The 26,133-nt window shown below is 40.2% G+C and overlaps 1 protein-coding gene across 1 annotated transcript in view; it reads right to left on the reverse strand.

The window, feature by feature from the left end:
- Positions 1-19,730, reverse strand: part of LOC114647849 (uncharacterized methyltransferase YdaC-like) — a 53,849-nt gene extending 34,119 nt beyond the window's left edge. Inside the window, exon 1 of the mRNA XM_028796509.2 lies at positions 19,329-19,730. The gene's annotated coding sequence lies outside the window, so the exon portion shown is untranslated. The remainder of the gene's footprint in view (positions 1-19,328) is intronic.
- Positions 19,731-26,133: the final 6,403 nt, after the last annotated feature.

The raw sequence follows: 26,133 nt of genomic DNA on the forward strand, positions 1-26,133 counted from the left end.
GTAAGGAAAAAAAAAAGAAATGGAAGAAACTTTGGGAAAGGCAGTTCAAAGAGAGATCCCTTTCCAGGTTGGCTGAGCAGGCAGTGGGTGTCAAAAAGAAGAGGGTCAATACAATACAATACACAGAACAAAACACAGGTAATCCTCAGTACAGTACAATAGTAACAAAAAAATATTACAAGTACAGAGCAAAATTTAACATTAGATGATATCACATAATATGATTTGGACTTATACTGGAATTAAGTGTAACTTTGAACTTATCTTTGACACAGAGGTTCTGTCTGAGGACTCGAGATGTTTGAAGCCATGTTTGTGTCTTTTCTATACAACATGCAGAAACACGGTATCAGGAATGCATGAGTTTAACTTCTCAATTACCTTGTAGCGGGGCTACATAGTAGTAATAGTGTTGTCAATGTTTGTGCTGAGCATGCTTTGTTTCCATCGTCCCGTTTGCTGTTTACGTGTGTGTCAATAAATGTCGTCCCCGTAAATTCAGGCGGGATGGATGATGGAAAGAGACCACAGCCCCAAGATGGAAAGCACCTGTCTTCAATCACAATCAATTACATCCGGCATACTATTTAAGCAATCAGGAGGATACGGAGAGAGGAAAAAAAAGACGGAGACCATTTTTTACCAACACCACCACCACCACCACCACGACAACGACAACGATGAAGAATCAACTTACTTGCTGTTTTCCCACATCATGCTTTTGCAACCAGTTTGTTTTCATTCCGCCGGACTGACTTCAATTCCCTCATCACCAGAGACCCCGGGGTCGGATTACATCATCCACCACGCGCCGAAGATTCACGGTGAGGTTGCTCCCTTTAATCCGGGAAATACAAACGCATCTCTTATCAGTTGACCAGTCATCCGCATTCAGGACAGTTGTACACTTGGACTCAAGTTCAATCTATCTATCTATCTATCATTGCCATTTTCCATGTTTCATTCATTGTTGTTATTTGTTGTTGTTTGTTATGTTACAGGGGCAAGGGAGGGTTTGTTGTGTGTGTGTGTGTATATATATATATATATATATATTATATTATAGTGTTGTCACGGTATTGCTCTGGTGGAGGGATCTATATATATTCTACATGGTGTATGTGCAATAGTGTTTGGTTGTGTTCTGCTTTAATATATTCACTTATTTTTTACATATCTGCTTTTCTTTTCTGCTTATGTTTACACCGTCGATTGTGGGGAAACGTTTATTTGGTAGAGGTACGGCTTGATATTTAGATTCCTCTCAGTAATTCATCCAGGCCACAGGTCTTGGAGGTGTAGCTGCCGGCTGGGTAAAGGGTCGGCCGTTACAACCTCCAAAGCTTGACTACACACTGTAAAGTATTCAACTAAAAATAACAGTAATAAGCGTGACAAAGGAAGTACTGCAAATGAGAGTTTTTTGTTTTTTTTTGCCAATCTAAGAGTGGCTAAATCAAACAGAACGAGCAATGCCTCCACCCACCAAGCCAAACCCAAGGTGAACTTCTAACTGTCTCAATTTGTGAACAGCCATGATTAATGAAATTGGCTATTCCCAGCGCTGCGGCCTCGCAGTTGGGAGACCTGGGGACCCGGGTTTGCTTCCCGGGTCCTCCCTGCATGGAGTTTGCATGTTCTCCCCGTGTCTGCGTGGGTTTCCTCCCACAGTCCAAAGACATGCAGGTTAGGTGGATTGGAGATTCTAAATTGGCCCTAGTGTGTGTTTGGTGTGTGTTTGTGTGTGTCCTGCGCTGGGTTGGCACCCTGCCCGGGATTGGTTCCTGCCTTGTGCCCTGTATTGGCTGGGATTGGCTCCAGCAGACCCCCGTGACCCTGTGTTTGGATTCAGCAGGTTGGAAAATGGATGGACTATTCCCATGCAGCTGCACAAAGCAAAGCATGTGACCAACAGACTGATCTTAAAGCAGTTTATTAGCCCATATGACAATATTTTCAATGGACCAATAGAATCTTTCCTATCTTTCTTAGGAAAAGTCCATTTGGAACTTATTCCTCGGTCCCACGTTGTGCAATGTAGTCCAAATAATATTTAAGTTGATATACAACAGGTAGTGAGAGCAAAAATTGATCAATATGAACCCGCAGTACACATTGCACTAGTACCAGACCCAACCAGCTGCATAAGCAATATGGCAATTGGGAAAAAAAAAACAAAAACAGTAAAGTTGAGGACTTGCATTGACCCAAAGTTTCACAACCTCAACTTGAAAAGGTCACAATACATCATGCCTATACTCGAAGATGTACTAAGCTGCCACAGGCATGGCAATTCACTCTTGTGAAGAAGTTGCAGTTTAAAACAAAGCAATTGCATTTCCATGGGTATGTTCTGTCTGCTGATGGACTTAAAATCAATGCCTATAAAGTAAAGCTTAAACAGGAAATGTGGCACCCTACAGATGTGAAATCTTTGCAGCGCTTCATTGGTGTGGTCACCTACCTGATCAAATTTTTGGCCCACATGTTAGAGATTTATAAGCCTTTGAGGAGACATCTGGATAAACAAGCAATTTGGCATTGGCTTCCTAAGCCTGAAGCTGCAGTCCTAGAAATAAAGCACCATGTCACACTCACGCCAGTGCTAAGATATAGGAAACAAGTCGCACTACAGAGCAATTCCAGTAAACTGGGTTGCTGTCTTAAGCAGGAGAGCCAGCCAGATGCCTTCACATCCAGGGCATTGAAGCCAACTGAACAAATCTATGCCCAAATTGAAAAAGAATACTTGAGCATTGTTTGTAAATGTAGGAGGTTTCAAACACTACCTCTATGGACTTGACATTGTCACAGCGGAGACTGATCCTAAGCCCCTCATTTCTGTCTTCAAAAAGCCCTTTCTCTGAGCACCCAAATATCTACAAAGCATGCTGCTTTTTCTTCAGAGCAATATTGTCCTCACAGGTGACGCAGTGGTAGTGCTGCTGCTTTGCAGTAAGGAGACTGTGGAAGATTGTGGGTTTGTTTCCCGGTTCCTCCCTGTGTGGATAGTGCTTTGAGTACTGAGAAAAGCACTATATAAATATAATGAATTATTATTATTATTATCTTCAATGTTGCATACAAACCTGCCAAAGAAATGTACATAAGTGTTGCACACTTGGGAGAGGCAGAAGATGTCAACCAAGTGGATTATTTAAACGTCACCACTCAATGCCTCCTTTAAATCAAGTGAACCCAGCAGAGATAGATAACACCCTTTAGGCCCTCAAGGCTGTTGGGCTTTCAGGATGGCATATAAAGGCCCTAGAGTTATCATTCCCAAGTTCCTGCAGCCTATGATCCTTGAACACATACAGTTTTGACATATAGGAGGTGACACATGCTACCGACAAGCAGTAGACTCATTACATTGGCCTAACATGCAGGATAAAATAAATAACTTTTATAAGTAGATGTTCAACCTGTAATGAATACGCAGAAGCCTAAGTCAAAGAGACAATGATGTCTCACAAACTGTCAACATGAACCTGGCAAATAGTAAGCATGGATTTGTTGTCCTTTGCAGGATAAGATTTTCCACTTATCGTTGACCACTTTTCAGATTTCTGGGAGTTCGAGTTGTTTGCAGATGTTTCAGCTGAATCCACTGTTAGATGTTGCAAGGACCAGTTTGCTCATTATGGGCAGTCAGATTGAGTTATTTCAGAGAACAGGCCCATTTTTTTAAGTCAACAGTTCAGGGAGTTTGCGATAGAATGAGAGTTTCAGCATGCTACATCACCTCCATTACACCTTGAAGTAAACAATAAGGCAGAATCTGCAGTTAAAATAGTGAAGCAGCTGTGGAGAAAATCAAAGCATCACAATCATGATTTATGAAAAGCTTTCTTCCCTAGTGAAATACTCCAAAAGAGGGCCTGGAAAGCTGCCCATCACAGCAGCTCATGGCCAGGTACTAAAGACATCCCTACCAGTGACTGATAAATTACTTGAGCCCTGCATTGTCCCTGATGTTCCTGCAAAATTGTTCTAATGGCGCCAGATAGCCAAATTTCTCTATGATTCCTCAGGAAGAGATTTGTCCAAATTTAGGTGGAGGATTCAATTCGCATGAAGCCATTAACAGGTGATTGCACAAAGCGCCCAAGGATAGGAACTTTCTGACTAAAGGTTACTCCATGCTTATGCGTGGTAAACATTGATGGAGCTCTGTGTAGCAACCCCGGCTGAATGATGGTCAGCTCTTAGACTGATGGTTTATGAATGTTTATCACCGTTTCCGTTACCTTGTTTCAAAATGCAGAATGGAAAGTAGAAAGCATGTAAATAACAACATAAACATTTGTAACTTTTGTTTTACATATATATAACACACAGGAATTAATACCTTGTTCACTTTTCAGTGATGTGCTTGTTAGTTAACCCCAGTAGGTCACCATTTTTCTTTCCTTTTCTTGGCAAAAAAAAAACTGCACAACTAATTATGTGAACCAACGACACCCAAAAACTTGTCAAAAGGTCACACAAATGCTGTGATTCAAGCCCTGCTGCAGCATCATGTGTCCTTTACACTCTGTACCAACACAACTGCATAGATCTGCATAAAGCTGTGGCTGCGCACACAAGTGAATAAGGAGTCAACTGCCTGAGAGCCCTGCAAAGTCATTAGGTAATCCTGAATCAGTCACTGAAAGACCAGAACATGGAACTAAAGGAGCTGAACAAAACTCCAGTCAAGAAGGTTTCATGCTGAAAACCCCTTGGTTTTTTGCAGTTTCCCGTCAGCACATAGAATATGATTCAAACTGAACGATATTCTCGGTCTGGGAGGCTTGTATGAAGCGATGTCTGGCTGAACTTATAGGGACTCTGGGAAGAGGTTATAAAGCCAAAACTCAGGATACTAATTTGTATGAGAAGGGCTACAGGTGTTTATTATATATAGTTGCATAAAGATACTACAAGTAAATAGGTTTTAGGAATGTAAAGTTGAAGTGTCTGTAACAGCTTGCTCAAATGTGTTTGTAAATTTTTTTGTGCTATTCAAAAAAAAAATATCTCTATTATAAAAATAAAATCTTGGAAGGCTTGGAAAGGAGACAAGATGTGATTTTCTCGGACACCCTTTAACGTCCTGCGAGACAAGGCAGTGAGACAAAAGGACAGCTGCTGTACAGGCTTTTAAATGTTCGAAACGCTGCACGACAAGCAGATCACACGGCACAGCACAAGCAGCAGCAGCAGCAGCAAGCCAGCTGATTGAGCATAGAGGAAGTACAAAAAAATGTATTTGTTTCCCATTGTATCGCCATTTAAAAGGGGGTTTCAGAGGAGCGACCACATCTCCTTAGCGTGCCTTCAGCCCCCCTCTTCACAACACAAGAGGCAGAGATGCAAAGTGGCTGGTGTGTAGCGTTCCCCCATTGGGGGAAGTGAGTGGGCAAGCAAAGCGAGCAGGGGCCGAAGCCCTTTAGTATATATATGTAGATCTGGACCAGGGCATCACTGAGCTCCTGGAAAGTCGAGGTGCAACCTGGCAGCATTGGATGGACCGAAACATAATATCCCAGTGGTGTTCTATTGGATTTAGGTCAGGCGAGTGAGCGTGGGGGCCAATCAATGGTATCAAATCCATCATCCTCCAGGGACTGCCTGCTTACTCTCATCACATGAGGCCAGGCATTGTCATGCATCAGGAGGAACCCAGGACCCACTGCACCAGCATAGGGTCTGACAATGGGTCAGAGGATTTCATCCCGATACCTAATGGCAGTCAAGGTGCCGTTGTCTAGCCTGTAGTGGTCTGTGCGTTCCTCCATGGATATGCCTCCCCAGACCATCACTGACCCATCATCAAACCAGTCATGCTGAACAATGTTACAGGCAGCCTAACATTCTTCCAGTCGAGCTCCACGGTGCCGGGCAGTGAGCACAGGGCCAACTAGAGGCCGTTGGGCCTTTAGGCCACCCTCATGAAGTCTGTTTCTAATTGTTTGGTCAGAGGCATTCACACCAGTGGCCTGCTGGAGGTCATTTTGTAGGCATTCTGTTCCTCCTTGCCCAAAGGAGCAGATAGTGGTCCTGCTGATGGGTTAAGGACCTTCTACAGCCCTGTCCAGCTCTCCTAGAATAACTGCCTGTCTCCTGGAATCTCCTCAATGCCCTTGAAACTGTGCTGGGAGACACAGCAAAACTTCTGGCAATGGCACGTATTGATGTGCCATCCTGGTGAAGTTGGACTATCTGTGCAATCTCTGTAAGGTTCAGGTATCGCCTCATGCTACCAGTGGTGACACTGACCGTAGTCAAACGCAAAAATAACGAAAAAACATTATTTTTTCATGAATATAGCTACCAATTCTTTCAAGCTTACATCGACTACTACAATATCGTCTTAGCGCTGAACAGCCGAGAGCACACACAGCACCTGCAACAACGTATCTTTCACGTTTACCACTCGTCTATTGATGCCATCGAAGGACAATGTATAATCTGATGTTACTGACAGGTTTTTCTTTGTATCAGATTGTTTATTTTAAAATGTGCAATGTGCTTTCTGTACGTGCGACTCACATTTATAGATAACTTTTCGACTGTATATAATTCACAGCCTGAGGCATACGCGAACTAAGCGACTGCTTAGGGCCCGCGAGGCCACCAGAGGGCCCCCAAGAGCTCTTGAAATGTCCCAAACGAAAACTTTTTAAAAAATTATTATTTTTGGAATTACAAGGTTCTAACTTGCAAAACATGAAAAGAAGCAGCAGTAAATTTCAAAGAACATAAACAGTTTATTCGTATTTTTTTACAAACCCAAATTGGTGTCGTAGCAGTGTCTGCATGTATTAAATGCTTTCTGCAGTTAAACTGGTCTGGTTTTCTGAATCGACAGAACTTCTGTTGTCTATACGTCGTCACCAGCCTGAAGAAAATGAATACTTATTTTATCACTCTCCAAACAGTATCTTTCCACGTCCAAATAAGAAAACGTCCTTCGTTTTCTTCTTTGACCTGGAAAAAATATTCCAATGCGTCATTTCATCTTTCATGGCGACTCTGCCGAGTCATTTTCAACAAATTGTCAATCTTGCCAAAAAACAACTTCAATCAGCGGTCTAACTGCAACACACGTTGGCTACTTCTAGGGTCTCTCGCTTTGTCAGGATTACAGGGCGCCCATCATGTTGTCAAAACGAGGAAATAGATTGGAGGCCACAGATTAACGCAATTCCCCTGTTCCTGTATGATTCAATTTTCCCGAAGTTTACAAGGAAATCGCTGCACTTTAATTTTAAAATGGATGCAATTCTGCATGGTGTCGGATATAAAGTGTGATGTATAAATCTCGACACGTTGTTTTCTGGCATGGATCCGTGTCGCTCGGATTTAACATACGAGATTCATCCAAAAATCTCATTAATTATACTTCGTGTTACAGCCCCGCAGTGAAGCAGTGTTGCCACATGACAAAGAAATGGGAAAAATGACAAATAGAACATTATAATCTTATGGGAACATATAAATATTTTGTGACTGTAGTAATCACACAACAACACAATGTTCTGTTAAGATGGTGTGAGCTGGTGTCATTATATTGGATGCGATCAGTGAGACAAACATTAGGTTACAGTCTTCTCTGCGTCGAAAAGATGCAAAAAAGGACATATCCTTCGGGAGCAGAGAAAAGAAAGAAGAAGAAAATAGAATATGAGAAAAAAACAGGAAGATAAAGGTAACATGACGAATTTCCGCAATTCACCATCATCACTTGCTACCTCGTAAATAGCGTCAATCTGTTCAGTCAAGGTGTGTTCGACTAACGGGGGGTGAGGGGGATCCTAATGATGTCATAAATGACTTTGCCTCCAGGAAAGCCAGGAAAGAGAGATTCTATGGTGAAAGTGTAATATTGAGGTAGCTTATAAGAGGAACAATTAAGAATATCTGGGGGGCGCGCACATAAAGGCGACCTTCAAAAGGGCGACCTCAATTGGGTGCGGCGAATAAAACCGCACATAAATAAAGGCGATCTTCAAAAGGGCGACCTCAATTGGGTGCGGCGAATAAAACCGCACATAAATAAAGGCGATCTTCAAAAGGGCGACCTCAATTGAGCACTGAATAAAGGCGCGCGTAAATAAAGGAGCGCTTCAAAAGGATGAGTCAATTGGGCGCAGCGAATAAAGGCAAACTCAACAAAATTATTACAGAAAATTTATTAGATAAAGGCAATGATTGAACGTATAAAAAGGTGAAAGCAAGAATATTAAAACATCCAATTAATTAATGCATGAACTTCTAACGAACTACTTCTAACGAACTATTTCTAAAGCTCTCTATATTTCCTTGTTTTCAAAATTACAGAAAATTAGATTAAGGCAATGACTGAATGTATAAAAAGGTGAAAGCAAGTTACACTTGAAGCTGTAGATCAGGGGTAGGCAACGTCGGTCCTGGAGTGCCACAGTATGTGCAGGTTTTTGTTCCAACCCAGTTCCTTAACGAGAACTCAATTATTGCTGATGAAGCACATATTGCTTAAGTGACATTTTAATGCTTCATTTTAGTGGTCTCGCTTGTTAAGGTTCTCCAACCTTAATTGCTTATTTCAATCTTAAACTGCTGCATTCAGTGTTTTAATTGCTCCTTATTAGCAATAAGATGTAAAAGACAAAGCAGCCAGCAATTCTCCAGCTAGCTTTTTTCCAATTACATCTGTGTGTGTTCATCATGCACGGTTTGATTTAATAAAACACTTAATAGAAACATGTGACAGACTGAAAATGATCTGTTTTAGGCTTCAAATCATTTGGATGATATCCTAGGAAAGGAAAAAAATCTACGATATAAAAGCCTTACATTGCACATACTAACAAGCCATAAAATTAAATAAGGTCTGAGATTGGCAATGATTGGTTTCTAATTAAGCAATTGGGTTGAATGAAAACCTGTAGCCACTGCGGCTCACCAGGACCGACATTGCCTACCCCTGTTTTACATCTTATTGCTAATAAGGAGCAATTAAAACACTGAATGCAGCAGTTTAAGATTGAAATAAGCAATTAAGGTTGGAGAACCTTAACAAGCGAGACCACTAAAATGAAGCATTAAAATGTCACTTAAGCAATATGTGCTTCATCAGCTATAATTGAGTTCTCATTAAGGAACTGGGTTGGAACAAAAACCTGCACATACTGTGGCACTCCAGGACCGACGTTGCCTACCCCTGCTGTAGATTATGTGCAATGCCACGTAGATATTCGAGATGCGGTCTATTAGCATAATCAAGGACAATTAATTTAATTCGCTCCGAAGGTCACCCTTTTGAAGCGCTCTTTTATTTGCGCGCGCATTTATTCGGCGCTCAATTGAGGTCGTCCTTTTGAAGATCGCTTTTATTTATGTGCGCTTTTATTCTCCGCGCCCAATTGAGGTCGCCTTTTTGTGCGCGCGCCCTTATTGACGGATACCGGGGGGATGTGGGGGTCATGGGAAGAAAAATATAATCAAATTAAATTTATTAACAAAAAGCAATTAAAGTGTTTTTAACATGGTTACAGTAAATGCATGGCCTACTGGTTTATTTGGTTACTTTTCAACACACCACATTCAGTATACAACATATCACTGTACTGTACTGCTGGAGATTTTTATTCCAGCCCTCAGGTTAGGTCAGACGGGTTTTCTAAGTGGCCGGAGATTCAGTATATGACAAGTAGCACAGCAGAGAAAACAGGATTTTTTGCTGCATACATGTTGCCGAAGATACTCATTATTGACAATGGCCTTTTTATTTCAGGTTTTAAGTAAGACATATTTGCTCACCTTCTTATCATCAATCTTCAAATGGAGCCACAGAGGGCTTAGTACAAAGCATAAAAAACACACTAGAAAAGGCAGAACAACAGCACTTGACTTTAAAACACAGCTTATGTAACTTATTTTCTTTTAGTAATTCTCCCCAAAGTACAACTGGAAAAACACCTGCAGAGCAATTCCTGAAAAGAGAAGTGAGAACCAGATTATCTTTAATTAAACCTCATTTTTTGGATGCTATGCAGAGTATATTTCATTCTTCTTTTTTTTTCTTTTGCCTCTTCCCGTTAGGGGTTGCCACAGCGGATCATCTTATTCCATATCTTTCTGTCCTCTGCATTTTGCTTTGTTACACCCATCACCTGCATGTCCTCTCTCACCACATCCATAAACCTTCATTTAGAGCCTTCCTTATTTCTTCTTCCCTGGCACCTCTATCCTTAATACCCTTTTCCCAATATACCCAGCATCTCTTCTCTGCATATGTCCAAACCAATGCAATCTCGCCTCTCTGACTTTGTCTCCCAACCGTCTAACTTGAGTTGACCCTCTAATGTCCTCATTTCTAATCCTATCCATCCTCGTCACACCCAATGCAAATCTTAGCATCTTTAACTCCGCTACCTCCAGCTCTGTCTCCTGCTTTCTGGTCAGTGCCACTGTCTCCAACCCATATAACATAGCTGGTCTCACTACCGTCCTGTAGACCTTCCCTTTCATTCTTGCTGATACCCGTCTGTCACAAATCACTCCTGACACTCTTCTCCACCCTGCCTGCACTCTGTTCTTCACTTCTTTTCCACAATCCCCTTTACTCTGTACTGTTGACCCCACATATTTAAACTCCTCTACTTTCGCCAACTCTACTCCCTGCATCCTCACCATTCCACTGACCTCCCTCTCATTTACACACATGTATTGTCTTGTTCCTACTGACCTTCATTCCTCACCTCGCCAGGGTCTCTTCAACCTGCTGCCTACTATCGCTACAGATGTCATCAGCAAACATCATAGTCCATGTTGACTCCTGTCTAATCTCATCATGGAAAACCTTAAGGGTTTTTCATCCACCACTAGCAGTACTGTTAAAGAACTACAGGGGAGAGGAAAGTGAAAAATCGGTGCCTAGGAGTGACTGTGGAGACACTTGCTTCAGTAACATATATGGCAGAAGTACAGGGAGTAATATGTAAGAAACACGTGGACTAGCTGATCAGCACACAGTTGAAAAACAGAAAATAAAAAACCCCTCAAAATATCCGTTTAAATTTTGGGATGATTCACCCACAGAAAAGTTCAGACGGTCCAAGTGGTCAAAGTGAGGGGCCAGCAGTACCCATAGTTGCACAGGGAAGAATGACAGACCAATATAGTGCTGAACCAGAACCAGAAGTGGCAGTAAAATGTAGATGAAAAAGAAATGTGCATACCCCTGGGACGCTGAATTAGGGGGAAGAGTGATACAATTTCTTGCAATTATCCATACATACCGTATCAGATATCAGACTCAAAAAGTGGTGACATAGAGAAGGAATGAGACCAACAGCAATTAAGCTGTGTGTGTTGTCTTTTTTTTGTGAAGGTTCAATTATTCCTCTTGCTGAGTCAAATAAAGTAGGGAGACACCTGTTATTAATTTGCTTTCCATCTGCATTTATGCAAAAGTCACAACACAATCAAGATGGCGCAGAACTTCATTGGCTGGTAGAGTAGCCTCACTCCTGATGCGTCAAGACCCCGTCACCTGTATTCAGAAGTGTGTGTTTTAGGAATTAAGGAAAAGTGTAAGGTGCCATCATTTGAGTGGGTAGAAGCCATCGCATGGCACATGTAATGATGTGATTGATGTTACAATGAATAGTACAGACCATATGAAAAACTGGGAGTTCAGTCAGTTACCTTACCAACAAACCAGCCTCCACATATAGCATCATTATGTCTGTCAAAGCTATGTTGCCTCAAAATAAATGAATCATGGGTTGGCCCAGTCCATGGAGAAACAATGTTTCCCAGTCACTTCTTGGATGACTTGTGCATTAATAGAATGTCACTGCTTACAGTTAACAAAAAGTTTCATTTTCTCTAGGTTCCCTTGTTGCAATATGAGAGCAGTAAAGTCTTCCAATTACAAATGAAGCCAAACACAGCTGCAAACTGACTTTCCATATACAGGTGCTGGTCATAAAATTAGAATATCATGACAAAGTTGATTTATTTCAGTAATTCCATTCAAAAAGTGAAACTTGTATATTAGATTCATTCATTACACACAGACTGATGTATTTCAAATGTTTACTTCTTTTAATTTTGATGATTATAACTGACAACTAATGAAAGTCTCAAATTCAGTATCTCGGAAAATTAGAATATTGTGAAAAGGTTCAATATTGAAGACACCTGGTGCCACACTCTAATCAGCTAATTAACTCAAAACACCTGCAAAAGCCTTTAAATGGTCTCTCAGTCTAGTTCTGTAGGCTACACAATCATGGGGAAGACTGCTGACTTGACAGTTGTCCAAAAGACGACCATTGACACCATGCACAAGGAGGGCAAGACACAAAAGGTCATTGCTAAAGAGTCTGGCTGTTCACAGAGCTCTGTGTCCAAACACATTAATAGAGAGGAGAAGGGAAGGACAAGATGTGGTAGAAAAAAGTGTACAAGCAATAGGGATAACCGCACCCTGGAGAGGATTGTGAAACAAAACCCATTCAAAAATGTGGGGGAGATTCACAAAGAGTGGACTTCAGCTGGAGTCAGTGCTTCAAGAACCACCAGGCACAGACGTATGCAAGACATGGGTTTCAGTTGTCGCATTCCTTGTGTCAAGCCACTCTTGAACAAGAGACAGCGTCAGAAGCGTCTCGCCTTTGGACTAAAGACAAAAAGGACTGGACTGCTGCTGAGTGGTCCAAAGTTATGTTCTCTGATGAAAGTAAATTTTCGATTTCCTTTGGAAATCAAGGTCTCAGAGTCTGGAGGAAGAGAGGAGAGGCACAGAATCCACGTTGCATGAGGTCCAGTGTAAAGTTTCCACAGTCAGTGATGGTTTGGGGTGCCATGTCATCTGTTGGTGTTGGTTCATTGTGTTTTCTGAGGTCCAAGGTCAACGCAGCCGTCTACCAGGAAGTTTTAGAGCACTTCATGCTTCCAGCTGCTGACGAACTTTATGGAGATGCAGGTTTCATTTTCCAACAGGACCTGGCACCTGCACACAGTGCCAAAGCTACCAGTACCTGGTTTAAGGACCATGGTATCCCTGTTCTTGATTGGCCAGAAAACTTGCCTGACCTTAACCCCATAGATTGTGAAGAGGAAGATGCAATACGCCAGACCCAACAATTCAGAAGAGCTGAAGGCCACTATCAGAGCAACATGGGCTCTCATAACACCTGAGCAGTGCCACAGACTGATCGACTCCATGCCATGCCGCATTGCTGCAGTAATCCAGGCCAAAGGAGCCCCAACTAAATATTGAGTGCTGTACATGCTCATACTTTTCATGTTCATACCTTTCAGTTGGCCAACATTTCTAAAATTCCTTTTTTTGCATTGGTCTTAATTGATATTCTAATTTTCCGAGATACTGAATTTGGGACTTTCATTAGTTGTTAGTTATAATCATCAACATTAAAAGAAATAAACATTTGAAATACATCAGTCTGTGTGTAATGAATGAATCTAATATACAAGTTTCACTTTTTGAATGGAATTACTGAAATAAATCAACATTGTCATGATATTCTAATTTTATGACCAGCACCTGTATTGTCAAAAACATGTTTTATGTCTGTACATACACACCATATAAAACAGCAGCTATGATAGAGTGAAATTTTTCTGAAATATCCCTGATTTGTCTACCAGTTTCCTGACAAGTGACAATAGATAGCCAATATAAAATGGTAAAATAAATAATTAGTTGTTCAGTGCAAATATGTAGCATTGGTGCTGTTTGAAAGGGAATTAAAATACAGTCTGTGTATCATATTCATCATTTACGAGGTGTAATATGTTTGTCATGTCAATGCACATCATAATAAAAGCCTGTTGATCTTAATTATTTTGCAGGCAAATCATTTCTCTACTTGATCAACAATATCCTCATTTCCTAGTTTCTCTGAAATGTTGCGCACGCATGGCACAGAATTGCTGTAAATATGCACACATTTCCCAGTTGCTAAGAGGTTGCTCCTCAAAAGAAAGAGAACTGTGTTAAAAGCAGGGTATATTATTGGGTTAGTAACTGGTAAATAACCAAAAGAGGTGTACTTTTAATTGTCTTATGAAGACAACCGCATGTTTGTCAGCGCTGGTGATAGTCAAATTCTTAAGCAGAGACTCCTTTCGGAATGCTGTGTGATGAATTTAGGCATTAACATTGTCTAAATTAGTGTAATGCTACGTTGTCACTTAAGGATTAAATTAGTTGGTAAATGTTCATTATATGGGCGGCACAGTGGTGCAGTGGTAGTGCTGCTGCCTCGCAGTAAGGAGACCTGGGGCCTCATGAATAATAGCATGCGTAGAATTCGCACTATAAAATGACGTAAGTACAAAAGCGGAAATGTGCTTATGCACAAAATAATCCAGATGCATAAATCTGTGTGAAAGTCAACTCCACGTTCTTCTGCTCCATAAATCCCGGTCAGCGTGAAAAGTAACGCACGTGTACGCACCTGCTGTCCTGCCCCAACTCCTCCTAGAATTATGCCTCTTTGAATATGCAAATCAATATAAATAGCCCTTAAGATCAGCCTTTGGTGAAAAGACAATGGCAAAAGCACGAGGGAAAATAGAAGAATTTCAGCGAATACCAAGTGGAGACAAAGAAAACCGTACTATTTGTTGGTTTAAACAGTGGTATAAACAACAAAAGGAAGTTGATTGAGTGACATAGCGTGTCGGAGAAACTCGAAAGCTCAAGTTCACAAAGTCGCGCAGTGCTCGAAATAAAAAAGTTGTCAGATATCAAAGTTGGCGTGAAAAGGCTTATTAGGGTACAGAGAAAAAAAAAATAGGGGGGAAAAAAGCACAAAATATCAACTTTAATCACGTAGTTTATTTTGTCATTAAAGTAGAACATCATAAACTTCATCTTAAAATCATTTAATGTTTAGTTTCTCAAATCCCATCGTAACTAAAGTAATAATTATTATTTGCATTTATATAGTGCTTTTCTCACTACTCAAAGAGCTCAGCAAATGCAGGTTAAGGGCCTTGCTCAAGGGCCCAACAGAGCAGAGTCCCTTTTTTGGCATTTTTCATGATTCAAACCGGCAACCTTCCAATTGCCAGTGCAGATCCCTAGCCTCAGAGCCACCACTCCGCCTGTACAGTAAAGTAGCATGTTAAATACTTTGTTTTGTATTTGATCTTCTATGTGCTCTGTGTGTGAATCACTACGTGCTTCCGGGCTTTCTCTTCTCCAACAGGACACAGAATCCATTACATTCGTGATATTACAGCTCTCTGAATAATTAAAATCATGATGTATACATGATATAATTTTCATGATGACAGGAGTTAAAGCATGTTATTAAACATGGGAACACGGTGGCGCAGTGATTGTTCATGTCACATGCAAGATGCTTGCTGCGCCATGCTCGACCTTCGATGAAATACTTTATTGCAGCAGTACTGTCTCTTTCAAATGTACTAACCTCCAATTCCTGTCCTTACATTTCTTTCTCCAAATACCCAATCGCCACACAATCAGCTCTTTAATAGACGTTAAGCCATCTGTATGCTTAGAACGCCAATTCTTCAAAACTTTTAAGGAACATTGAAATATCTTGGTAGCACGTGTTTAATTGTTTTATCCATCTATACTTCCAGCACCAGCAAGAATACAGCGCAAGGCAGGAACAATCCGTGAACGGAGCGCCAGCGCCTTGCTAGAGCTGCGGCACCGTGTCCTCACATGTTTAATTATTAACAATATAGATTATTTAAATGAAGTTAAAGTTTTATCTGTATAATATAATAAACATATTTTGCTGCATTTCATCTTAAAAATGATATCATCATCATATGTAAATACGCACTTTATAAAGTGGCTCAAGTTGTGTAATATTATAACTGTATCGCAAGTTTACTATGAGGTGATTGTACTTATAAGTACAAACAGTTCTACAAGGAGCACTTGATGGACTGAGTGCATTTATAGTTCTTGGGATGAAACTGTTTCTGAACTGCGAGGTCCGTACAGGAAAGGCTGTGAAGTGTTTGCCGTTTGAGAGTAGTTCAATAGACAGCATGGCTGAGGCAGCGTGTGCTAGATGCTGTATACTGATAATTCTCTTTCTGATCAGCTGCTGTACAGCTGTGATTCCCCACTCGGATAGAGTGATATAAATACTCCGAGTGGTGCAGTGAGAGTAGTATGGAAAATGATGATCTGCCGTTGCAACCCCTAACGGGAGCAGCTGAAAGAAGAAGGTGCAGTGAGAGTAACAACGCTAAAGTAGCTATTGTATTTAGAATAGTTTGACCATTCTGTGGACCATTATATTGTTACAGGTTAATTCCAATCAGATGCATTAAACTAATAAAAAATATGCAGTTAGTTTCAGTGTATATAATAAAGCCGCGTCAGGAATGTGGATCTAAAAAAGAAAGGGTAACCACACAGGAACAGTAGCACTGCTTTGATGCTGGGTGTCGCCAGTCTGTAAAACCGAGCGCAGAACATGCATACGCCAGGGTATGAGCTACTGTGGAAATGTGCGTGGCTTTACGCCAAGTTTAGGTTTTACACATCGCGATTTGAACGTGGAAACGTTCGTACACAACATTTTTGTGCATAAGCATTTTATACATGAGACCCCTGGTCTTCTTCCCGGGTCCTCCCTGCGTGGAGTTTGCATGTTCTCCCTGTGTCTGCATGGGATTCCTCCTGTGGTCCAAAGACATGCAGGTTAGGTGCATTGGTGATCCTAAATTGTCCCTAGTGTGTGCTTGGTGTGTAGGTTTGTGTGTGTGTCCTGAGGTGGGTTGGCGCCCTGCCCAGGATTTGTTCCTGCCTTGTGCCCTGTGTTGGCTGGTACTGGCTCCAGCAGACCCCCGTGACCCTGTGTTAGGATATAGTGGGTTGAATAATGGATGGATGGATGGATGTTCATTAAATTAGAATGGGGATAAGAATATATATACAATTAGATTTGCAATGTTCCTTTCCCTGCTAAGTAGTGGTGTGTCAGAAAGTAGTGTTTATAAAGTTAGACATTCAAAATCTGAGAGGATATGTGACAGGAGGCAAGATTGTTACTGTTTTGATTTGGCCCTACACTGTGCTAGCAGCTGCAGAGAATACAGCTTTTTTTTTAATAGAAATTTGCCTCCATTCAGTTCTTTTTGTTCCTAAAAAGGATTCCATCCATCTTATCAAAGAAACCTTGTTACATTTGGTGACCAGCAGCATGGCAATTTTTTTTTTTCTTTATTTTTGGTGGACGATTTGCATTGAGGGATTAATTTCTCTACAGACTAACATCTCTTATATACTGATAAGAAGCACTATAATTTTTTTTCTATTCTATTACCTGGCATTTATAGACTTTCAAGATTAAGTTTTTTTTCCCCAGTGTGAAGCTTTGTTTTGTGTGAAGTCAACTTGTGCTCGATAAGATGGCTGTAGGAACTGATTCAGCTAACGCAGGGGATGTTTTAAGTAATTTCTGGAGAACGACAGAGACTCAGATTAATATCAAGATTGATAATCCCACGTAAGTATCAGCAGCAGTGTCAGATGTTAGACTATTGCATCAGACTGTATAGATGAAATGAGTCCAACACAAAACATTTTCTTTTCCAGTTTAAATCGTTTTTCTCACATTATGGCCACAAACTTCAAATACGGCTAAAATATGGCTTTTAGTAGCATTGCTGGGTAACTCTTTGTTAAAGGTGAGAATCTCACCAATAAATCCTCTGAGTGAGAGGAGCTGGGTAAAAGGCATGTACTCCATGTCCCCTGTATAGCTCTCCTGGATGTGTACCAGGCATGACCACTAGGAGAAGAGCCTGAAGTCACATTCAGGATATGGCATGACTTGGCTGTCTCAAGTGTGCTTCACAATTGCCAGAAGGTGCTGGGGACCGTTGCTATATACAGTAAAATCAATTGGACCTTTGAGCAAGACCCTTGACCTAAAAATTGCTCTGGGGTGCTGTACAATGGCTGACTCTGCACTATGATTCCACCAAAGGTCAATGTGAAAGACAATTTCCACTCCGGGAGTAATATAGTATATCAAATTAAAAAAAAAAAAAAAAAGTATTGCATTTTTTTTTATTTACTGTATTTTTATTTATTTATTTCTGAAAACCAAATATCTGTATGCCTAGCCTTGCATTTCAGCCAAAGTCTCCTGGACTATGCTCCAGGTGCAATGGCCTTGAGGTGGACCATGTGACTTGAATAATAATCGATAATATTGTTTGTTAATGAAATGCATTGCTAACCAGTGAATGTTTTAGAACATGCTGTACTTGATGTGGCAACTCTGCACTTCTGAGTCCAAGCTGGATGTTAGTCAACAGAGCCGGGCCTAGAGGTATTTTCACCTGAGGCAGGAGGATAAATGTGTGCCCCTATGTATATATTTTTTTATTACTATTAAGTATTAAATAAAAATAAATAAATACATTTTTATTTTGAGAAGAAAATAAATGTATTAATTATTAAATAAAAAATCACAGGAGGCAGTAATACTACAATAGTAATAGGAACATAAAATTGCACGTATTAAAAATAAAATCACACCAGCCTTAACAAAGGAAAAACAAAATAAGTATTACACATGAGATGAATTAGAATATTACACATTTTTCAGTAATTTAATTTAATAATAGAGACAAAATATCAATAATACTTTAGACAAAACAAAATTTAATAATATTACAATGAATAAAATAATTAAGTAAATGCCCGATATAAGATCTTTTTTACCACGCTTATTTTTTAACTTCACCTGTTTGTTGTCTGATACAAATCTTGTAATGGATACTTACTCCACTTCCTATTGTCCAAATGACTTGAAATTTTGCACACTTACTCACTTCAGATGACAGTACATGAATCAATAGTCACTTTGACTAATTCATCAATTAATCCATTTTAATTAAATGAAAATTTCACATGAATAGTTAAAAGATTTCACCAATAGATGGCGCTAGTAACAGAGAAATATTAAAGGAAGTGTTAAAATATTGATTACAAAATTATAATAAAACAAACCCAAGACTAAAAAGTTGAAAATAATATACAGTGGACCCTTGACTTACGAACTCAATTCGTTCGCGAGGGCTGGTTGTAACTCAAGTTGGTTGTAAGTCAAGACTATTTTTCCCATAAGAAATAATGGAAATACCCATAATGCGTTCCGAACCTCCCACTGCAACACTTAATCTTTTCATAATAAAAAAAGGGTTGTATAATGTGCATAATTTACCATAACACCAATAATTTTTCTAATGTACTAACCAAAAAGTAATAAAAAGTGCCTAGCCTACCAGAAACAACAATTTCATACTGTACTCACCATTTAATTTGACATCTTTGGGCTGCAGGAAGGGAGGAGGATGATAATGAAACTGAAGGTTTTTTAAAGGCTTTCTTTAACTTGCGCTCAGGCATTTGCAATCATTTCTATAGCTTCTTTTGCGTTAATTTTAATCTCCTCCTGCCTACAAGTTATTCTGACGAGAATTTTTCTCAGCATTTCCTTGCGATGATACAAGGAACTGTTTCTGAACTCTTCTGAGACCCCCCCACTCCCCACTCAATGGGAACAACATGCTGAAGTGCGTCCTGAAGCTCGATTGCCGCGACTGTGGAAGCTTGCTTGTCCATTGCCGGGCAGGGATATCACATGCATATCACCCATCGATATCTTTTCTGTTTGCTTTGGCTGAGAGACTCAGCACAGCTTTAAGCCGGCTTTTGCCCCAGCAACAGATAAACAGTCTTCCATACGGAGTTTGGACTTTGGCATGTCTTCTAGTTGGGGGAGGTCCCAAGAGAGTTTACAAACCTGACATTTTATTGAATGAGTGCCGCATTAATAGGAATGTTTCTGTTTGTTTACAATCGCGCAAGGATACACGTGACCGCATTCAGGTCGTAACGCAAGATGTTGGTCGTAAATCAAAATAAAAATTTTGGTCGTAAATCAAGTTGTTCGCATGTCAAGCCGGTCGTATATCAAGGGTCGACTGTATATATATATATATATATATATAATACTTTTTAAAAACCATGCATATATTAAGTTAAAAAGTGTACTAAAAAGTTAAAAATAAGTCTCTCATACATCACTCGTAAAATAGAAGCGTGGGCGCTTTTCATCAATCAACATTCAAAAAACACTTCTTAAAATCTTAGCAAAAGCATATTTTTTACACATATATTTTTAAAGTTTTACTTTTCTTGCTTTTTAGTGAAGCAAATTCATCAATTATTTTATCAAAATTAATTTATTTTGTCAATTCCTGTTCCATTCATAAAACTGCCGTATTTGACTGTAGCTGCGTTTTCCCAAAGTTTCCAAAATTCAGCAGCTCTAACTCAAAAAATGGGATTCAACAAAGGCCTGACGCGCAGAAATGATTCCACAGACAAAATATCTTCGTTTTTAAAAGTTTAGTTAAGTTTCAAAGTAAAACAGTTCACACAAAAAAGAAAATTAAAATAGCAAAAAAAGGAAAAATTTATAATAAGAAAAATTCAGTTCTAAGCTTAATCTTGTTATATCTTAAATCGTTACTAATCACTTATAATTTCTGAACCATTTCAAAATGTTTCCGAACCATTTCAAAGCGGTCAGAAAACTGTATGCTTATCCCATTTCTAAGTAGAAAATGGGCTTTCAAGTCCCTGTTTACTTGGACCTGTTCTAAACACAACAAGAGCTTATTAACACACTGTTTCTCAGTTATAGCAAGAAGATTCTATCTCTTACTAACTAATAGGGGGAAAAGACTATACCATTGTCTATGACTATGGAAGAAATTATCCATCCATCCATCCATTTCCCAACCCGCTGAATCCGAACACAGGGTCACGGGGGTCTGCTGGAGCCAATCCCAGCCAACACAGGGCACAAGGCAGGAACCAATCCCGGGCAGGGTGCCAACCCACCGCAGGACACACACAAACACACCCACACACCAAGCACACACTAGGGCCAATTTAGAATCACCAATCCACCTAACCAGCATGTCTTTGGACTGTGGGAGGAAACCGGAGCGCCCGGAGGAAACCCACGCAGACACGGGGAGAACATGCAAACTCCACGCAGGGAGGACCCGGGAAGCGAACCCAGGTCCCCAGATCACCCAACTGCGAGGCAGCAGCGCTACCCACTGTGCCACCGTGCCGCCTGGAAGAAATTATATTCTATTCAAATAAAGCAAACATTAATATGAGTTTAACTCAAAACTTTCACTTTCTAAGATTGGCTCTTACATTTCCGGCCCCTAATTGGCTATGCAGGAGCGGAGACAATTACTGTACTTTACTTCAATATGAGCCAGTTAACTTTATATTAACTATTGTTTTCAAATCACTAGCAATAACACTGCAAACAAACATTTTAAAAATTTCTCATTTCAAACATTGGCTGTTTCTTGAAGCAGGCACAGTTTGTTCACGGGTCTGTCCAGTGTGCTGGTTTTGGTTTGCACACAAACTCTTCTGACTGCACCTTTGGCATCTGGCATTGCCTCAATGACTCGACCCATTACCCAGGAATTGCGAGGTGTAGCTTTATCTACAATTAAAACAACGTCCCCTGGTTCAAAATTTCTTCTTGGTGCGAGCCATTTTTGACGTTCTTGGAGTATTGGCAAATATTCTTTAGTCCATCTTTTCCAAAACAGATCAGCCATGTATTGAATTTGTTTCCAGCGTCTTCTTGGGTATGGTTTTGGTTTTAAAGTCAGTTTATACCTTGTCATATGTTTTGTGATGAGTGATTTTTGTTCTTCTGGATCACTTTTAGTCTGATGGACTTCTAGTTGGAATGTTTTTCTTTCATTTCTTAAGTTCAGCATTAAGTCTTTAAACTTGAGGAATCAAGCAACTGCTTTCTTCAAGCAATGCCAATCTGAAAAGTAGGTGATTAGTTTGTTGGTGGGCTCAGTTGTCTCCTCTATTCTTGTCATGTTAATTGCACAAGTTTTAACTTCTGGATCATCTTCAAAGAGTGAATCGTTTGGTTGATCTGGTCTTTTTGGCCACTCCTTTTCAGGCTTCAATTAGAAACTTGGACCTTGTGACCATGTGGTGCTTTTGAGAAAGTTTTCTATGCTTAACCCTCTGGATGCTTGATCAGCCGGGTTAAGGGCAGATGTGACATACCTCCACTGTTAAGGCTGTGAATGTTCTCTGATCACGGAGATTCTGTTGGGAACAAACATCTTGAATCGAGTGCTTTCATTTTAAATGTATTTTAGCACCGTGGTGCTGTCAGTCCAAAATGTAGATTCTTCTAAGGGCATTTGAAGCTCACCTTTAAGCATTTTGTCCATTTTAACTGCCACAACGGCTGCTGTCAACTCCAATCTTGGGATCGTGACCTGTTTCAATGGTGCAACTCTTGACTTGCCCATCAGGAGTGAACAATGCCTTTTGCCCTCTTCGTTGGTTAAGACAAGGTAAGTGACAGTGCCATATCCATCTTCACTAGCATCTGCAAAATGGTGCATTTGTGCTGTTTTTATGGTTCCAAACCCAGTAGGTTTGAAGCATCTGTTCACTTTATAGTCTGTAAGTAACTGCAAATCATCCATCCATTTTTTCCATTTCTGAATGTTTTTGACTTCTACTTCTTCATCCCACCCAAATTTCTCTTTGCATAAGTCTCTTAGAATAAGCTTTGCTGGCAGTAAGGCGGGTGCTAGAAAACCAAGTGGATCATAAACTGAGCTAACAACAGACAGAATACCACACCTTGTAGCGGGCTTGTTTTGTAACTTAATCTGGAATTTGAAACTGTCCATTTCTGTGCACCACTGGACACCCAGGGCACGCTCTGTGGGAAGGAGACTGTGGCTCAAGTCTAAGTCCTTTTGTTCATAAGCTCTGTCTTCTTCTGGTATAGACAATAAAAGTTCTCTGTTGTTACTCACCCACTTAGTCAAATGAAATCCCCCTTTGAGGCATAGAGCTTGGAGGTCCTTTGCCAGCTTTATTGCTTGTTCTTCTGTTGTCACTGACCACACATAGAAGTTATTGAGAACGGTGTTAACAGCTTCCTCAGGAAATATATCACTGGCATCTTTGGCTGTTCTACACAAAGCATAAGAAGCACAACTGGGTGAAGAAGTAGCACCAAAAAGTTGTACTGTCATTTTATATTCTTCAAGGTCTTTACTTAGATTACCTTCAGGCCACCATAAAAAACGTAAAAGATCAGTGTCTTTGTCTGGTACTTTAACTTGGTAGAACATTGACTTAATGTCTGCCATTAGTGCTACTGGCTCCTTTCTGAATCTTGTAAGGATGCCAATGAGTGTTTTAGTTAGGTCGGGGCCTTTTAATAATTGTTCATTAAGTGAAATCCCCTGGTAGGTGGCAGTGCAATCAAAGACCACTCGAATTTTATTTTTCTTTGGATGATACACACCGTGATGTGTGATGTACCACACTCTGCCTTCAATGCAATTTAGGTTTTCTTTGGGTACCTTGACAGCGTAACCCTTGTCTATAATGTCTTTCATGAAGGCTTTATAGTCTCCGTGGAAACCTGAATTTTTGCTCAGTTTTCTTTTGAGTCCAATAGCACGCTGTTCAGCAATACAGCGATTGTTTGGCATTTTCAGTGTTTCATCCTTCAAAGGTAAATTTAAACAATAGTGGCCACCTACCAGTCTCGCAGATTCTGAGGCTATACACATGAACTTGATGTCCTCCTGCGACAATTCTTCTTTTTATTCACAACTGTGCTCTGGAAAATCTGTGTTATACTGTTGCAGCAACATATTTTCAATCTCTGTTATTGACACACAATTGATTGAATGTTTGGGCAACTTACCACTTTGTTTTACAAGGTCGTCTATCTTTTGTATGGTCCACCAACCACCCATCCAAGTGCAGTCTTCATAGCATGAGGTCCTCCTCCTTGGCTAGGTATGAATCGTGACTGCTTGAAGATTTCTGGGTAGTTGACTCCTATTAAAAGATCAACTTCAGAGTCAATATGAGTTAGACGTACCTCTTTAAGATATGCCCACTTATCGATGTCTTCTTGTAGTGGAATACATTCTCTGCTCACTGGAATGGAGACCTGTGTAAAGACCTTTGGCAAATCAATATATTCATCATATTTGAGACCACAGACTTGTAAATCTGATAAAACAGAACATTGGGTTAGTATTTTTGAATCATCATCATGGTTACTCATAGTTTTGAGGAATATTTGTGTTCTTCTCCCTTGAAGGTTTAATTGTCTCTGGAGCCTTTCGGTGCAAATTGTTACTGTACTGCCTTGGTGTATAAAGGCGTATGTTTCCACATACCTTTCACTCTTCTTAGATTTTACCTTAACAGGAACTACTTGCAGTGCATATTCTTCTCCGGCCCAAGTAAAGGTACAAGTTCCAGTCTCTGTTTCCTTTTCAGTAGGTGTTGCCACATTGGCTGTAGATTTAGACATTGCTCCACTGTCTTTTTTGATGTGCAGGATGTCTGGGTGCTGAAAAGAACATGTCTGACATTTCATTCTTTCTTTACAGTTCTTACCAAGGTGCCCCTGTTTGAGACAGCGAAAACATAAACCTTTAGATTTTAAAAAGTCAATTCTTTCTTTATGTGGCAGTTCTTTGATTTTACTACATTCAGCAAGGATATGCTGACCACTGCAAAAGGCACACGGGTTTTTAAAGGCATAAGTGTCTATGGAGGACCTCTTGATTAAGGTGTCCTGAGTTTCTTTTTCAGCAGTTTCAGTGATGTTTGTAGTGAAAGTACTTCCCCTTTTTTGACTAAAATTCATAGAAGGCTTTCTTTTGTCATTCCTCTCTCTTTTTTCTATGTAGATGTAGCTTTGTGCAGCTGGGCCGTGTATCGAGTGAGAGGCGTTCTGGGCTTGTATATGTAAGAAATCTATTAAATCATCAAATTTTACGTCTCTTTTTCCTTCTCTCTCAATACTGCAGGCTAGCGTTGTCCACTCTCGTTTCAATTCATACGGAAGCTTGGAGACTACAATAAGCAAGTTTTCACCTATATCGAATTCGTTCTGATTTCTTCTTGAAGTAGGTGCTGCATTTAAACAACGACCGAGGAAGAGAGCTAAATCTACCAATGCTCCTCCATCTTCTGCTGACTTTATCTGAGGCCAGTTCATAATTTTTTTAATGTGTGCTCTATATATCTGCCTGCTATCTCCATAGTAGGTTTTGAGCAGTTGTCGTGCCTTTTGATAACCTTCTTTTGGCGTAAGTCCGAGACAAGACTGGATGAGCTCATGGGGACGATCTCTAGTGTACTGCTCTAGAAAATGCAGTTTATCTTGTTCATTTTCAAAAACATTGTCTATAGCATAATCGAAGGCTCTAATGAATGATGTATATGTCAGAGGATCACCACTAAATATTGGTACTTCTGTACGTGGCGCTGGGGGTTTATCTTGTTTCTCCCACTGCTGAGCTAACAGTCTGTTAGCTTCGGCAACTGCTTTTTGGCTTTCGGTTTGATTCTGTATGAGCACGTCGACAAAATCTTGTTTGTAAGTCTGCGAACGGGCCCCTGTGGTAATTATTGGTCGTTCCTGCATTACCGACTCGAGTTCATCCAACCTTTGTAGGATTCTATCAAGTTCTGTGCGTTCAAGTGTGACTGTCGAAGAGACTGATGATGCCGCTGCAGCGCTTTTCTGGGCTAAAGAGTCACATTTAATATCCAAAGCGCGCTTTAACTGCGGAGAAGCCTTTCGCACCTTTGACTCTGAGCGATTCCGTTCTTGTAATTGCATCTCTTCGAATTGATTAACTAGCTGTTCGTCGGATGTGTGTGTTAACAGTCTATTTGCATCTTTCAGCCATAGCTTTGTAACATTAATAAATTCGTTCCAATTCTTAGAGCTTTCAGCGAATGTCGTTTTCTGTTTCTTAATCGCGCCTTCTTTACTCAGTGTTGATATTAGCCTTTGATGCAACTCCTCTATCTCACTGTGCGTCTCGCAAAAAATATCAAGTCTTTCTGCTACTTCTGAATGATTTTCTGGAGTATCTTTAAGACTTTCTATTTCAGCTGTAAGCACAGAAAGTTTATCTTTCCTCTGACTCATGTGACCTTTAAGATCTCCGATTACATTCTCTGGCTTTGAGTCTGTACTCAAATTA

This window comes from Erpetoichthys calabaricus, chromosome 3, assembly GCF_900747795.2.
Source record: "Erpetoichthys calabaricus chromosome 3, fErpCal1.3, whole genome shotgun sequence".
NCBI classification, from domain to species: domain Eukaryota; kingdom Metazoa; phylum Chordata; class Cladistia; order Polypteriformes; family Polypteridae; genus Erpetoichthys; species Erpetoichthys calabaricus.